At 46.1% G+C, this 18,119-nt stretch overlaps 1 long non-coding RNA gene across 4 annotated transcripts; it reads left to right on the forward strand.

Annotated features, from left to right (window-relative positions):
* Positions 1-2,074: 2,074 nt before the first annotated feature.
* On the forward strand, positions 2,075-6,412 carry LOC147984462 (uncharacterized). 4 transcript variants are annotated; one of them, XR_015616020.1, is made up of 5 exons: positions 2,075-2,574; positions 2,913-3,381; positions 4,200-4,768; positions 4,876-5,834; positions 5,914-6,412. It is a non-coding gene; the product is annotated as an uncharacterized LOC147984462 (long non-coding RNA). The 4 variants fall into 4 exon arrangements; XR_015616021.1 differs by having other exon boundaries at positions 4,200-4,423; positions 4,504-5,834; XR_015616019.1 differs by having other exon boundaries at positions 2,913-3,149; positions 3,273-3,381; positions 4,200-5,834.
* Positions 6,413-18,119: the final 11,707 nt, after the last annotated feature.

The raw sequence follows: 18,119 nt of genomic DNA on the forward strand, positions 1-18,119 counted from the left end.
ATAAATATGGAAAAAATGTCCAATGAATTAAAATTAGTAACAGTAATTCAACTATATAATAGAAAAATTCAAATGCTCATGTAATGATTTGATTCTTTACTAAGGAAATTTATTAATATTCTTAATAATCTTAAAGTGATTTTGTTAGCCAGCCTAATTTGTTAGTTACATTAAAAGGTCATAAATTTGATGATATGTACTATTAATAATCTTTGTGCTTATTATTAATGATAGGAAGTTATGTTAATAAACATACGGTTAGCAGTATTTGCTTTGCTCTGTACCAAAGCACGGGTGTAGTCTCGGGCACTGCAACCATTGTCGGTGACAGTGGGAAGGAGGACGTCCATTGTCACGGATGGACGTCATCTTGAGAAAAGGATTTGACCTATGGGGTCTTAAAACAGGAGTGTGCAATTTTTTCTCTCCCGTTGCAACGCACGGGCATTTTTGCTAGTAATAATAAAGTACGGATTGACTCTGTGGGTTCACCGTCACAATACGTTTTTTTCTCATGTCATAATATGCTTTTACAATTTGTATAGACAAAATCATAATATAAATAAGGTGGTACTAATCTTATGTTGCACGATCGTTCAAAAAAATATCGTACGTTGACAGTGGCTGGCTTCTTCGCTCGATCCGTTTCCGGCACATCCTTGGCTGGGCCTGTCTAGCCCCATGGGCGGGCCTACGCCCACACACAAAAGACAGCCCATCAATCCTAACGCTGGTGCGGTGTGCTGCTCCTATACGGTGCAATCATCGTGTTGGATTAGTACCAGATTAGGCTAGCTTATGTGCTATATATACTACTATGTGTATTTATTTAAATAAAAATACTCTGGCCTCTTTATCAAACGATGCACACAATCATATTTATTACATTATTCAACAGAGTAGTACAAGAATGAATTCATTAATTAACACCAAGCCATTGTCCGGGCGAACTACGTCACTACACCTACTAGCTTGATGATGTGCCCCGACCATGCATGAATGCACACCATCTAATCCGATAGTCTCACCAAGTCGCCCCACGGCAAGCCGAGATTACCAACCGGTCTAGCAGATCCACACCGTGCATTGGATGCGCACGCTCCAGATCCGCCGCCGCCATTTTCCGTCGTCCCAACTTCTGGAGAGATTCATGCATTGACCTTGACATGTACAACTACCTCGACACCACCATGACGCTAGACATCGCCTCACCCTGAGCGCGTCCACCAACATATGTCCAACGTTGAGACCCCGCTGCGCCACACCGCCGAGATCCATCGTCGTTGACGCGGTAGATGCCACACCACACCAACTCTGGCATCGGGAACCATCCGTGCTCACCGCGCACACCCTCCATCTAATGCCCAAGATGGAACCTCCAAGAAGGTGATGACGCCATGGAGCCGCCGCCGCTCATTCATGGGGAACTAGGGAGTAGTGAGGATCGGAGTTTACCTCATCGTTGCCATCAAGAAAGGGAATAACCCCTAGAGTGCCATCGACGATGTGGCCGCCGCTGTCGGCCAGAAGTTTCCCCTAGACAAGCTTCCACCCTGTCACCAACTAGGCCAACCACCAACACCTCCGAGCACGGACGCCGGAGATCTGGAGCAGCCGATGAAGAGAACCGCATGTTATGATAGTCCGCCACAGATCTGACGAGAGGGGCACCGGGAACCACCTCACGCCACGACCGTCGTCCACTGGGACCTTCTGCCCAAGCAGCCAAGGAAATCTGGCCGACCGATCCGACAAACGCCCACCACCGGCAGAAGGACACCGCCCTGCCATGTCCCATGTTGCCGACTACCGAGTGAAGAGAAATGAACCTTGGCAGCACTGGCGTGGGCCGAGCTTTGCCTAGCCGCACCCTCTGGTGGCGGCAAGGGAGAGGGAGAGAGAGAATTGTTGTTGAACTACTAGAATTTTTATGACCCGTTGCAACGCACGGGCATGTTTGCTAGTCTATTTCCTAATAATAAAGCACGGGCATGTTTGACTCCGTGGGTTCACCATCACAATACGCTTCTTCCGGTGAATTTACGCTTTCAGTTTTTTCATCTAAATTATTTTCTACATCCGAGGTGGTACTATTTCATCCAAAAACGTTTAATTCCAGAATTTTATCCGTTCACGTGTGGGCCGCTTGCCCTGTCTGCTTCGCTGTCGCTGGTCCGACTCCCTCGCTATCATCGGCCCGTGTTGTAAAAAAACGTTTCGCTGTTTACTCCTCTCACCCATCTCCTTCTTTGACCCACACACGAACAAGCTAGGGTTGGAGCCGCCGCCCCTCCGGCCTGCCCGCCGGAGCTCCGTCCGCCACTCTTCTCCATCTTCTCCCCCACCTCTACTCCCCCAGGCCCAACTGTGATGGATGACATGCCCGCCGGCGCTCCATACTCCCCTCTTCTCCATCTTTCCCCTCGCCATCTCCCTCCTCACTCCCTGTTCCGCCCCCACCCCTACTGCTGCAGGCTCAACCATGGTGGTCAACACGGGGATGTGAGCGTGCACGGGCGGCGTCGGTGGACAAGAGATGCGTAGAGGATCTCAAGTGCTGCAGACGCTGGCGAGGTGAGTGATGATGCTTCTTCCTATTGGCTACAGAGGCAGATTTAGGGTCAGGTTTGATTTGTTTGTGTTCCGGTAATTGTTGAAGGTGAGAATGATATTACACTGTTGATGGAGCGCAAGTAGCACAAGTTAATCATGTGCATTGCCCATTATTGAATATCAGGTTCAATGTTCTTGATTTCTTATTTGAGCTGTTACTCATTACTTTTTTAATCAGGTACAATAGTCAATGCATCGCTACTTCCATGTATACAATGGAAATAATTGTGTACACATATGCATTCTTCCAAATTGCAGTTTACATGGGGTAAACGATCATGTTGGTCTCTATGCTGCAGATATTCCAAAATAAAGGAGGCGGCTAGAGGAAGCATTGGAGGCCAAGTTCAGCAGCAACGGTCAGCTGTCGTCGGTGGCCGGATGACGACATTTGTAAAGGAATGAGGGTGGTCGGAGACCGACAACAGGGGGCTACTGAACTAGGCAAGCTACCATCACTCCATCATCCCCGGAGATCGTTTGGTGATGTCTGCTGCATGACATTATGGACTGGAGGCGCGGACTGCCCCGCGCAAGTAGGTTATGTGCTTGAGATGACTGAATGTCTGATAATACCATAAACCTTCAGCGAGCAGTGGCTCCAAACTCCATCCCCTGATCTCAAGATAGCTCTATTAAATCTCTTGATGGTATAACAGGGCATTGGCAGGAATTCTTGATGATTGAGGAAATTATGGCAGGCATTCTTGATGGTATATTAAATCTTGGTTTGATGGGTACTTTTGTGAAGAAACTATTGAGTCCCAGGTATTGTGATTGTTGCAACTCTTATCTTTTTCATGTTCTGCGTCTGACTGAATCTAAATTCTTTTTGGGAATACGCAGGAGACCTACACGCCCATATATTAAGAAAGACAGAAAGAACAAGTTTTTATGACTGAATCTAATGCATGGTTAAGCATTTCGTTTTCCATTACATCTGATCCGATTCCAATGCTTGCTTAGTTGTTAGGACAAATGAATCCAGATGGTTGTAATGAGTAATAAGATGAGCAAGGTGCGGGGGCAGTGTTGTGGCTAGAGTATTTTAGAGTCCAGATTATTGCTGCTACCTCTACTCTCCTCTGCCATTTGGTAACTAATGACAACGCAGCAGCTGCGTGGTTCACGGTTTACGGAATCTCGATTGCAAGTGCCTATACGATGTTCTTCTGCCCATCTAAATTCCACATGTTATGTGAGTGGTACAGCCGCATGAATTCGCGATATGTATTTCGGCCTGGTTCAAAGGAGCAGTCTGGCAATATGAGCATTTGTACAAACTATCTAGGACATCAAGTTCACTTGGGTCCGCTTATTTACCTACAAACTACAGATGAGACCCACTAGAGCAATTAGTGCCATCTCCAGATTTCTATCATCATGTTGCTTCGTTTATCTGCATAAGTTCCACTTGGAGTTGCATGCATTAAACATAGTGTTTTTTAGTGGGCATCAGACTTGGTTCAGATGGCTTTTGTTGTGAAAGAAGAGTTTGGTTCACATGTGGCTTTTGTTTTGAAAGAAAAGTTATCTTTCTAAAGATCTGTACTCTGAATCCTACATCTTTTGTCATATATTTTTAGGCCTGATGAGTATTACACAGCATGAGAAATTCAAGAATTGAATGAGAAGAGTGAAGACGACTAGCAGGTTGGGTTCTCTAAGGAATGCCCATACGAACTCGCTATGGCGAGGATGACTCAATGAATGGACATGTCGATCATGCTCAGCCAGTTGCGCAGTTAGAAGTTGGAATCGAACCCGAAAAGTTTGTGGAGTCCGTGCTGACAACCCTACCAGCTGGGAGGTAGGAACTACCTTTTCTCCCTATTTTGATATGCAAGATTGAATATTAAGGCATTATTTGAAATCTATTTACCGAGGCAGGGACATGAGAAGAACTATTTTTTCTCCTGTTGCAACACACTGGCCGAAGGTTACAAGTGTGCAAACCCGTATTGTTGTTTATAAAGATGGAATTTATTAGTCATTTTTGGCTATCGAATTGGTGATGCAATCCGTCCCCACATCTATGTCTTCACCACTTCGTCCTCCCGCACAATCAGCAGAACAGAGCAGCTGCAGCGATTTGGCCATTCATCTCTTCGAGTGATTCAAACCTAGGAAGCCTGCTACTTGCGCAAGCAACATGGTAAGAAGTTTCGGTTTTCTCACTAATGCACCTCAATTGGTAAGGATAGATGAATGTCAGTTTGCTTTATGTTGGTTTTCTAATTTCTACATATTCCTTTCTTACAGACTCTTCCTTCAAGGAAATCTAATTATCTAGGTATATGGAAAGGAGGCAAATTATGTAACTATTTGGGCGTACTCATGCTCTGCTATGCAGATTGAGGAGAAAGAGTTATTTTATTGTGATGATGATTAATTTTTTCATCTTGTGATCTTCTTTGCTCAAGTCAGCCTACATATGTTATCTGTTTGTGTCCCGGAGCACGGCTGCAGCGAGGGGCTGCACGGCGTGGAAGTTGGGGAGGAGGAGCGCCACGGCGAGGGTGGAGGCGAGCACGATGAGCGGCAGGAAGAGCCCGCCGTGGCGCGCCAGGGGGAGGGTGACGTCCTTCCAAGAGCGACCGCCGGAGGCTGCCGATCTGGAGCAGTTGATGGCCACCGCGGCCGCACGGGCGAGGGACGCAAGAACGATGTGGTGACCTTCTTCGCTGTGTGCCATTTTGTCTCTCTTCCTTGCGTCTCATGCTTTGATTTGGGTGTTCTTTGGTTTGTTCATATTATCACTACGTTCTCGAGTGACTAATCAGTGCTGCTAGAATATTAGAAAGATGTGCGTACAGATTTTTGGCTTGTTCTTCTTCATTGATGCAGGTGTGTAAGGAATTGGTTCGAAACTTCGAATAATGATTTTCTATACAACCTATCTGCCTGAGTCCCATGCATTGATTTTTGCAACATTGCAAAGATCTATCTCTGTTAAGTTGATACCTCTTCACAATTTTAGTTATGAATGTTATACCAGTGTCCTTTTTAGCATCAATTCATGATTATTATCTCTTCCCAATTTGAAATTTCAATTTTCTCCTGTTATTTTGTTTGATGTTAAATTTCCTGTTGATGAGAGAGGAACACGAATATTAGTTGTTCAGTACTTCATGCAATGATACAACTACAATCTGCAGCATACTACTTGGCCTTGCATGTAGTCTGAAAATGATTCCCGGCCTGTATATTTGCCTATGGAGGTACTGTATACATGCTGCGTGCTTCCTCATATTTAAATTAGACATCGGATGTTCAGTATTTTCTACAAATTGATTGCAGGCATGCAAGATTGTTGAAGGGCAAATGTACTCTAAGAAGCTGAATGATAAACCAGGTTACCAACATATTTAGAGCTTCCTTTTGGGATTTGTGCAGGCCATGGTCTGGAGGACATGTCCGGTTCACTAACTCAATTTCAAGGAAACAGTGGAAAGGCAGAAAAAGGAAACCACATGGATTTAGAAATTTCAGCATTGTAGAGCTCAGTTGAAAAGGAAAACGAGATTTATAACGATCAACCAGAGTGGTGATTCGATTTTTGACAATTGGTACTTTGGTTGTGTGGTCGATGAAGACATGAGATTGATTTGGATGCGGCAGTAGGTTTGCTCGGAGAGGAGGTGAGAAGGACGGAGATAGAAGAAGAACCTTGAGATGATAGTGATATTGTTGACTCAATACTTTATTGGCTCTACTTTGTGTCGATCTTTCAGGTGCATGAATAGTAATTTGTGCAAAACTACGCTTTCCCTTGTCATTTGATAATTGTTTTTCTTTATGGTGCTCATGACATATTTTTTTATCTACACTTACCTCCTTTTGATCGAAGAATAAGATGTGGGTATTATTGCATTGCCAACTTAGCTGAACATTTTTTGAATTTTGTACAGGTATTGTACATGTTGAAGTCTGCGAAATAGATTAATGGTCGAGCGTGTTTATAAGTTATCAAGTCAGGCACATAAGTCTAGAAAGTAGCTAAATTTTCCTACTGAAAAGTAGATAGGTTTCTGATGTAAGACTCTACAAAGTATACGTAGCAGGCATCTCAATTCTCTCATTCTTCATGCCTTGAGGCTGTGAAACATCTATGCTAGGTCGCCACACTTTAGCAATCTTCATTTGATGAGGTACATTCAAATTTGGTATGTTTATTAATTTGATGAAAAATTATCTTCTCTTAGATGGTCAAGGTTCTAGAGTTCATTGCTATGAAAGAAGGCATAGATTTTGGCTGGTGGGAGTGAGGGAGCTTAGCAGCATAGGCCACCTCTGCCGGTGTGAAGACATGCGGCCACATGTTGTTGTGCATCAAGCCATGAATACACATGAACGCCGGGGCCGTTGTGTTGCCTCGGCCGAGGCCTGGTTGTTGGTCGCTGTTGTCGATAAGGACGACATGAGGCATGTGTCCGATGCACATGAGGATAGAACTCCTCCGTTAGCATCCTCTCATCGGTTCCTCAAAGTGCGAGCGCGTAGAAAGCATGATTACCGTGAGCACGTGTATGAAGCGTGGGTGGGGCAGGTACATGTGTGGGTGGGGCTGGGGAAGAAGCAGCAGTTGCCGTGGGCACGTGAGAAAGGCACAAGTGGAGGTGGGATGGGGGGAGGGCGGGTTTCGTGAAACATGGTTATTGTGTTAGAAGTCAGATGTATGTAAGAGTTTTTCTCCCGTTGCAACGCACGGGCATTTTTGCTAGTCTTTCCCTAATAATAAAGCACGGATTGACTCCGTGGGTTCATCGTCACAATACGCTTTTTCCCGTGACTTTACGCTTTTAGTTTTTTTCAACACGTTCATGTTTTTTTTTTAAATCCAAGGTGGTACTAATCCCGTCTGTCTGTCAAAAACAATTCGTTTACTTCGGTTTTCTCTTTCGTGTTTGACTCACACACGTACCTCCATCTAGACAGTTCCTACGATAAGATTTCAAACTGGTTATACCCTAACCCCTACGATAAATATCAGATAAGAGGGAGGCGGTCGATACCGTAGAGGAAACGGCCGGCCGATTCCACATGGACGACGGAGCGGCTGGAGGAGAAGCAACACGTGAAGCGGCCTATCGAGGAGGAGTGCGGAGGGAGATCCCATGGGTAGAGCGGAACGGCCGGTCCAGGACGCGCGCTGAGGCCGATCCCACGTGGACGACGGAGCAGCCGATGGAGCAGGTGCATGGAGGCCGATCCCATGGGGACAAGGAGAAAACTCCTGGAGGCACGCGGACACCGGGAAAGGAAGGGAAACCATCCAAGAGGTACGTACCAGTCTGAAGTGATTGGACGCGCGGCTGTGCTGCGGTTGGAGTTACCGACTTCTGGGCACTCAACTAGGATGGACAGGCGCTGTGTTGTTCGCCGATGTTGCTTACCCAATCCAGTTGTCCTACACTCCTCCGCTCGCGGGCATGTGGAACCGGGCGCGCAACACAGGTCGGGGCGCTTAATCCGAACACAAGGCCGAGATAGCTTCATCCAGACCATGAGTTGAAGGTAACACTTGTGTACAAAGCTAGCTACGTGAGCTAGCTACCTAAGCTTTTGTATCGGCTTCCTTGCGGACAGATTGACGAGGAACAGGCACTCGTGAGGACCAGAGCTACCGATGCACGCGACGCTGGCTCCGTTGCACACGGCGGATGATGCAGACCACACAGGTTGTCGCCTGAACTGTCTTGTCTTCTGATGATGAGCACTTTACTTATTCTTTCTATGCATAATTGAACAATGGGTTATGATCATTGTGTAGACTTCTCCAAGCATTGATTATATTTCCGACCTGCACATTAGTTGAAACACAATTACACTACGTATATTTAGTGAATTTGCATACTATTTTTGTTTGAGTAGAAGAATATTCCCCAACTTTAAATTGTCTATCAGAATATAACGATGTTGATTCCTTTGATATGTGGACTGGCAAAAGTGATTATATTTTTCATGACTCCTTTGTGCTATTTTCCTTTTCTACAGTATTTGTTGCATCGCGTGTACTGAGAGGAGAGCTTCAACAATCTCAAGTTAGTATTTTTTTCTAGCATGAAAGAAGATGGTATGCATTTATTTAACAGTTTTGCTAAAGCATATCTAGATGTGCCATAAGTATCGCACATCTAAGTTCTATGTCATTGATCTTACATCGAGATTCGCGTGGATATTTTTTTCTTTTTTCTTTTTCTCTTTATGTTTGATTCACTCACTTAACTGTGCAATAACTAGAGCACATCTAGATGTGCCCTAGACACACCCTTTATTTAATTAATACATAAGTAAACAATAGTAAAACTGTGTACCTTACAATATTACATTCTAATTATACTTATGCATACATTAATGGGACATGTCATCCACAGAATTACAAGTCAGTGAAAAAAGGGGCACGCGGATGCAGCATGCTATAGTGTAATGGCCAACCCCGTAACCTTGGAATTGATCATGTTTACCATGATTAGGTGGAATACATGACCATCATCGACGAACGGGAGAAGTGTTTACCGTGATTAGGTGGAATACATGACCACCATTGACGAACGGGAGAAGTGACAAGATCGATGTGTCGGTAGGTATGTGCAAGAATTTTGTTCACTAAAATAAGGCCCCCAAATCTTAGCTTGTGTGCACCTAATGATAACTTCTTATGACAACTGGAATTCACGGTTGAAGTTGTTTGATTGGTAAATTATTTTTCAGGTTTCCAAACACACGCTTATTTATTTTGTATTCGTTGTAACACATGGCCTTTCTTGCTTTTACAAAATGTCGAAGCACTAGAAAATGACTAAACTTTGTATGCCCTGTTGCAACATACGGGCCTTTGTGCTAGTCTATCCCTAATAATAAAGTACGGATTAACTCCGTGGGTTCACCATCACAATACGCTTCTTCACGTGAATTTATGCTTTTAGTTTGAATTTAAAACATAAACTCAAGGTGATACTAATTCAAGGAACCTACATGATGGGTTCGTTCGCACGCACGCTAAGGGCCTGGGCCATGTAGTTTTCGGCCGTCGATTTCTTTTGTTCATCGTTTGGTTTTAGAGAAGCCCATCCCAACACGTTCGTCCGTCCTACTAGGTAGGCAAAATTTCACGCCCGAGTTTCCCATCTCTTAAATACCTCTCCAAGATCAACATAGTACCCTGGTAATCGGCCCCTAGCGAAAGGCGATCCAGACACAATGGCGCTAAAGTGGGTCGTCAGGTACACGGCGGGCGCCGGCGCATATCGTTGTCGTCCATCCCCGTGATGGGCATCACCACCTTCTCCGCGAGGGCTGCTCGCACCTGCGCCACGACGTGATCGACGGTGATCGGCGCAACGTCGCCCGCCTCCACGGCGTCGTGGTCGTCGCCCAGCCTGCCATCCATGAGCCCCGCCACTCCGACTGCCATCACGCGCGGCACCTTCGGCGCCAAGTACTTGCCGTTGACGTCCTGGCCCGGTGCTCCAGTAGCCGGCGAGCCAGTGACGGCCTACAACAGCACGTCGAAACCGTACAAGTCAGACTTCTTGGACATGATGCCCGTGCGGAGGAAGAAGGGGTCCGCACTGGCGATCCCATCGCTGACGCGCCCCAGGCGGGTGCGACGGTGGCCGGGAAGGTGCCCTCACAGCCCGACCCCAGGTCGCAGAGCCTCGTACGTCCGTCTACGTTGAGGAGCACGTACTTGGAGGCCGACACGTCGCCATGCACCATGCAGATGTCGTCGTGAGTGTGCTCCAGCGCAACGGCCACGTCGTGGAGAGGCGCCGTGGTTGTGGAGGCGACCGACGCCATAGATAAGCGCTGGGGGTTGCCGATGCCATGGCCGAGCGATGGGGAGAGGCATCGTGGTGGAACGACCACCATGGATCCCCTCGCCCCAAGTCATGATGCAATTGTTGCTGCTCTTCAAAATCTATCCGCTCTATCACATCCGCAACCACACAGGTCACAGCCTACCAACTCGCACCCTGATGCCGTTTTGGTTGCCGCCAATATGCCATTTGCTTAGAACTAATGTGTAGAAGAATCATCAATCAAGTGCATCTACCAACACGATGGCAGATTTTTTTACTGGCTCTTCTCTAATCTATAAGTCATATATTGAGGCAGCGCTTGGTAGATTCTTTTTATTGTCCGTGTTGTGGTGAAAACATGGCGTGGCTGATTGCTTCATATGCTGATACTGATATGTGTATGCTGCTGATTGGTCCTGATATACGCTGCCTATAGTTGCTAATAATAATATTGCTACTCAGTTTGATAGGTAAAGTGGTAATGGACGGCGAGATTGTATAGCGCTCATATGCCAGTCAGTCAATTTTCCTTTCTTTGATGAATTAGAGAATATTTCTCATATGTTAATCAGTTGCTCCTGCCTAGCATTGCTGTGGTCTGAACTTCAAAATTTTCATCCACTCAATGTTGATTCAGTCAAATATCTCTAGGAAGAAAAAATATTTTGACAATATTCAAGATTTTTATTTTTCTTCAGTTTAGTTCAGACTTTCATTATTCCAATTTTGATTTTAGTTCAGTTTTGGTCAGGTTTTCATTGTTTTTCAGTTGAATTCAGTTGCCGACTCATCCAACTCATCTCCATTGCCATGCATAGAAAGGCTTAGATTTGATTTTGAGTCAGTTTAGTTCAGATTTTCATTATTTTTCAGCTGGGTTCAGTTTCACATTCATCCAACTCATCTGTGAACACAATGATCAAGTGTCTCTCTGGTTGGTGAGGTAACCTGGGCAGTACTGTTTGAGATCGTTGGTGAGGGACTACTATGCGAGCTCGGCCTGAGCAAAGATGTCGACAGGGTGAGATCAAGAACATGAATTGAATGGTATGGCTCAGTACTATTGGGCTTGGCATTATTTTTCTAGCGAATTGTGTGTTTCTCTGAGATGAATTAGGTGCACCAAATAGGCGAGATTGTATAGTGCTCATATGCCAGTCAGTCAATTTTCCTTTCTTTAATGAATTAGAGAATATTGTTCATATGTTAATCAGCTGCTCGTCCCTAGCATTGCTGTGGTCTGAACTTCAAAATTTTCATCCACTCAATGTTGATTCAGTCAAATATCTCTAGGAAGAAAAATTATTCCGACAATATTCACTTTACTGTGCTTATCGTGGTCCTCTGGAATATATGAGACGCGGGAACTACAAGCTCTTCCCTGATGTTTCTGTGGAATTGCACATTACTGCTAGCAAGATTGTTGATGATCTTATGTTGTGGTCCATCAGGTATTCAAATGGAATTAAGAGAGGGCTCTTGACGGATTGGAGCACTATGTTGTATCACCTATCTTTTAATATCATGTGCTTCTGTACTACTGGAAGAAGGTAAGTAGTCTTTTATGCGATTCATTTTTCCATTTGAATGCACTCCATTCTTAACGGATTAGTTAAAACATCAAACTGTCATTCTTTTTGGAGTTCTGATGTGTTATTTTTTCAGCCTAACACATGGAACTTTCTATATACTTCATGGTTTATGCAAATTAGTTAAGCTAGGATTTTTTTGTGAAGCTGGTGTTAACTTGCTTCGCATAGGAAATTCTAATGCGAGCATGAAGAAGGCCTTAGAAAAGGTGCATGTTGTTGCTGAGGTAGAGGTGGGGGCGGCTGCCGTGGTCGGGGAAGGCGCGCCGAAGGCGGATGCTGGTCGAGATGCACGAGATGTTGGCCGAGAAGAAGCATATTCAGCAGTGGTGGTTGATCCATTGTGCGCCACGCAATCAGCTCGCATGGTTCCTGCACAAGGACGTAGGGTTGGCAAATCCATCAACAAATGGGATTATGCGCCTTGAGTGTATTGTACACTTATATGCAACCTTCCCTTTTTCTGCTGCTGTTTAGTGTTTCTTTCTGATCAAATTCAGTTATTGTTTCAGCCAACAGCCGAGCTATGACACTCATTCCCTGCTACAGTGATGGCTAAATATTCTTTACAACATCGCTAGCATCGTCATAAAGATTTCTGGGCCGTTTGCATGCTTATTTTGGTGGAAGAATTTGAAGGAGAGAAACAGTAGGAGTTTCAATGGCAAGGCGAGCGACTTCATCAGATCCTGCAACCTCATAATCGACGAGCTGCACACTTGGCTGCAAGCCTGAATCAAAAGCTCGGGATGGTTGACACCATAGAGAGCATATCTTAGTTTCTTCTCCCCCTGAAACACTTTTCCTACTTATGTAAAGTTTCTCCGCTCGCTATGCCAATTGTTTGGTACACTCAGTATCTGTCAATGGAAGCAACAGTAGCGAGAAGGCTGCAGTTTTGACTGGCAAGGCAGAGGAATCCGTTTCCAGCAGGAGATGTTGCTATGAGGAAGAGTACATTATGAAGAAAAATACACGTACCTCATCGTAGCAATGAAGTGCATTGAATTTCAGTTTTCATTTTTACCGAGATGGAATTGAGTGTTCAATATAAATAGAATTTCAGTTTGATTATTTGCTTCATTGATCAACATACAAAAATGATTTATTGTTCCATATGAGTCATATTAGCTAGACGTATGCCGCGTGCTGCCCTAGATTATGCAAATTTTCATTGTGATAGATGGTTCAAAGAACCGTTTGAACCTTGGAAGGGATCCGCTTTACATATGTTTTTCTGGCAGCCCATGGCCATGAACTATTTTATGACATGTTTTCTGTAGAAAACTATTCTAAGACATGTTGTTTACATTAAGGTCATTGATATCATTTTATAAAGTAGGTAATTCAAAAAATATCCTTGGGAGTGTTCTGTTCTTATAATTATTGCAGCATTTTTTTCTTTAATGTTTCAAATTTCCTGTCCATATCACATATGTCAATGTCTAGCTCATCTTCTCATTAAATAGTTGAATATGATCTATTTGGGGTGTAACCAGATCAACATTTAGTTATTATCCAAATATTCCTTCCCTCTCAAACCCTAGAAGCAACCGAAGTCTCACACACTCCCTCCGCCATCCGCTGCTCAATGCACGGGTACATGTAGATGTGCTCTGCCGTGGCCATCATGTCGCCCATCTTTGTGCCTTGGGTTCAGCGGCGGTGACATCGACGGTGAGGATGGCCCGTATGAGAGCGATCGGAATGAGAGAGCGAAAGAGATGGGAAGAACGTTCGGAGCGAAGCACATGGGATCCCCAAAAAAAGATTCACTTCGTCCTTTGGTGTTAAGGTGTCGTTTTTGAGGCACTCCAAAAACTAACGCCAAATAAAAGGTTGTGTTTAGATATGTAACTTGACCATCCACATAATGTCGTCTTCATTGACTTGCTTGACCATTGGAAATATTAAGCAACCTTCAATCCATAGCTCTTATAATTTTAGGGTTCACTCGATTTATGAAACTTCCAAATCAAAGAACTACAAATGTAAATGATTTATAAGCCCTCTCTATTTCAATCCTTAGCATTTTTTCATGTGGAATTACCCAATGCCAAGAATTCTTTAGAATTTTCCATGAAGAAGGATTCAGCCGGGATATTCTTTTATTCCCGTTGCAATGCACGGGCATATTTTTGCGTATGGGGACTAAAGTATGATATGTATTTCTTCTAGACCTCGGCATGCACTGTAACACCCCGGATATGACTTTCCCAATATGTATTCCAACTCTTGCCGTTTCCGGCGTTAAGTTATTTTATTTTCTCGGGTTCGGGTTTTTGTCTCCGTGTGTTGTTGTCGTTGTCATGCATCTCATATCATGTCATCATGTGCATTGCATTTGCATACGTGTTCATCTCATGCATTCGGGCATTTTCCCCGTTGTCCGTTTTGCATTCCGGCGCTTCGTTCTCCTCCGGTGGTCATTTCTACCTTTCTTTCGTGTGTGGGGATTAAACATTTCCGGATTGGACCGAGACTTGCCAAGCGGCCTTGGTTTACTACCGGTACACCGCCTGTCAAGTTTCGTACCATTTGGACTTCGTTCGATGCTCCAACGGTTAACCGAGGGACCGAAAAGGCCTCGTGTGTGTTGCAGCCCAACACCCCTTCAAGTTGGCCCAAAACCCTCTCCATCTTCTAGAGCGTTCGATCACAATCGCGTGGCCGAAAACCACACCTCACTTGGACACTCCTAGCTCCCTCTATGCCTATTTAAAGACACCCCCCGAAGATCTCCTTCTCCTTCCCCCGAAAAAAAACCCTAGATCCAAATCATCATCGCGCGCCGCCGGACAGAGCCGCCACCGACGGACACGTCCGAATCTGCCCACCGCCACCACGTGGCGCTCCGCCACTCGCCCGCTGAGCTATGCCCACTTCGCCGCACTGCGGGCCCGCGCAGCCCGGAGCCGGCCCTCCCGGCCCGCGTCCTCGCCCGCGCCCGCGACTTCGCCCCGCCGCCGCCATCTCGCGCTCCGGCAACCGAGCCGGCCAGCCCCGCCGCGCGCCATCGCCGGAGGCTGCGCCAAGCGCCGGAGATCCTCGCCGTTCCGACCTCGCCGACGCCGCCGCGGCGCCCCGCAGCGCCCAAATGCCGCACCGCCGTCTCCTCTCGTCGGATCCGGCCTCCTCCTCGCTTCTTCCTCGCCGGATCCTCGCTTCTTCCTCGCCGGAGCAAAGTCAACCCTCGCCGGAGTTGCCTCGGTTCGCGCGCCGACGACAAACCCTAGATCCGGAGGGTATAATTTTTCCTAAGTCTGCAGTTCAAATGCCCTTGTTCATCGCATCGTAACTTTGCATCCGTAGCTCCGTTTTGGGCATATAGCATTGTTGGGGAACGTTGCAGAAAACAAAAATTTTCCTACGGTTTCACCAAGATCCATCTATGAGTTCATCTAGCAACGAGTGATCGGATTGCATCTACATACCTTTGTAGATCACGCGCGGAAGCGTTCAAAGAACGGGGATGAGGAAGTCGTACTCGACGTGATCCAAATCACCGGAGATCCTACCGCCGAACGGACGGCACCTCCGTGTTTAACACACGTATGGTCAGCGTGACGTCTCCTCCTTCTTGATCCAGCAAGGGGGAAGGAGAGGTTGATGAAGATCCAGCAGCACGACAGCGTGGTGACGGATGCAGGGGTCACCACAGCAGGGCTTCGCCGTTCTACTGCGAGAGGGAGAGGTGTAGCAGGGGAGAGGGAGGCGCCAAGACTCAAGGGTGCGGCTGCCCCTCCCTCCCCTCCCTTTATATAGGCTCCCCAAGGGGGGGCACCGGCCCTAGGAGATGGGATCTCCTAGGAGGCGGCAACCAAGGGTGGAGTGGCCCCCAAGGCAAGTGGGGCGCCCCCCCACACCCTAGGGTTTCCAACCCTAGGCGCAGGGGGTGGGCCAAGGGGGGCGCACTAGCCCACTATGGGCTGGTTCCCCTCCCCACTTCAGCCCATGGGGCCCTCCGGGATGGGTGGTCCCACCCGGTGGACCCCCGGGACCCATCCAGTGGTCCCGGTACAATACCGGTGACCCCCGAAACTCTCCCGATGGCCGAAACTGCACTTCCTATATATAATTCTTCACCTCCGGACCATTCCTGAACTCCTCGTGACGTCCGGGATCTCATCCGGGACTCCGAACAACTTTCGGGTTACTGCATATTCATATCTCTACAACCCTAGCGTCACCGAACCTTAAGTGTGTAGACCCTACGGGTTCGGGAGACATGTAGACATGACCGAGATGGCTCTCCGGTCAATAACCAACAGCGGGATCTGGATACCCATTTTGGCTCCCACATGCTCCTCGATGATCTCATCGGATGAACCACGATGTCGAGAATTCAAGCAACCCCGTATACAATTCCCTTTGTCAATCGGTACGTTACTTGCTCGAGATTCGATCGTCGGTATCCCAATACCTCGTTCAATCTCGTTACCGGCAAGTCACTTTACTCGTACCATAATGCATGATCCCGTGACCAGACACTTGGTCACTTTGAGCTCATTATGATGATGCATTACCGAGTGGGCCCAGAGATACATCTCCGTCATACGGAGTGACAAATCCCAGTCTTGATCCGTGTCAACCCAACAGACACTTTCGGAGATACCCGTAGTATACCTTTATAGTCACCCAGTTACGTTGTGACGTTTGGTACACCCAAAGCACTCCTACGGTATCCGGGAGTTACACGATCTCATGGTCTAAGGAAAAGATACTTGACATTGGAAAAACTCTAGCAAACGAACTATACGATCTTGTGCTTATGTTTAGGATTGGGTCTTGTCCATCACATCATTCTCCTAATGATGTGATCTCATTATCAATGACATCCAATGTCCATAGTCAGGAAACCATGACTATCTATTGATCAACGAGCTAGTCAACTAGAGGCTTACTAGGGACATGTTGGTGTCTATGTATTCACACATATCCGGATAACACAATTATAGCATGAATAAAAGACAATCATCATGAACAAGGAAATATAATAATAATCCTTTTATTATTGCCTCTAGGGCATATTTCCAATAGTCTCCCACTTGCACTAGAGTCAATAATCTAGTTACATTGTGATGAATCGAACACCCATAGAGTTCTGGTGTTGATCATGTTTTGCCCTAGGGAGAGGTTTAGTCAACGGATGTGCTACATTTAGGTCCGTATGTACTTTACAAATATCTATGTCTCCATCCTGAACATTTTCACGAATGGAGTTGAAGCGACGCTTGATGTGCCTAGTCTTCTTGTGAAACCTGGGCTCCTTGGCAAGTGCAATAGCTCCAGTGTTGTCATGGAAGAGTTTGATCGGCCCCGACGCATTGGGTATGATTCCTAGGTCGGTGATGAACTCCTTCACCCAAATTGCTTCATGCGCTGCCTCCGAGGCTGCCATGTACTCCGCTTCACATGTGGATCCCGCCACGATGCTCTGCTTGCAACTGCACCAGCTTACTGCCCACCATTCAAAATATACACGTATCCGGTTTGTGACTTAAAGTCATCCAGATCTGTGTCGAAGCTAGCGTCGACGTAACCCTTTACGACGAGCTCTTCGTCACCTCCATAAACGAGAAACATTTCCTTAGTCCTTTTCAGGTACTTCAGGATATTCTTGACCGTTGTCCAGTGTTCCTTGCCGGGATTACTTTGGTACCTACCTACCAAACTTACGGTAAGGTTTACATCAGGTCTGGTACATAGCATGGCATACATAATAGAACCTATGGCTGAGGCATAGGGGATGACACTCATCTCTTCTATATCTTCTGCCGTGGTCGGACATTGAGCTGAGCTCAATTTCACACCTTGCAACACAGGCAAGAACCCCTTCTTAGACTGATCCATATTGAACTTCTTCAATATCTTATCAAGGTATGTGCTTTGTGAAAGACCTATGAGGCGTCTTGATCTATCTCTATAGATCTTGATGCCTAATATATAAGCAGCTTCTCCAAGGTCCTTCATTGAAAAAATCTTATTCAAGTAGGCCTTAATGCTGTCCAAAAGCTCTATATCATTTCCCATCAAAAGTATGTCATCTACATATAATATGAGAAATGCTACAGAGCTCCCACTCACTTTCTTGTAAACGCAGGCTTCTCCA

Source organism: Triticum urartu, chromosome 2A, assembly GCF_056163025.1.
Source record: "Triticum urartu cultivar PI428250 chromosome 2A, HENAU_Tu73, whole genome shotgun sequence".
Taxonomy (NCBI): domain Eukaryota; kingdom Viridiplantae; phylum Streptophyta; class Magnoliopsida; order Poales; family Poaceae; genus Triticum; species Triticum urartu.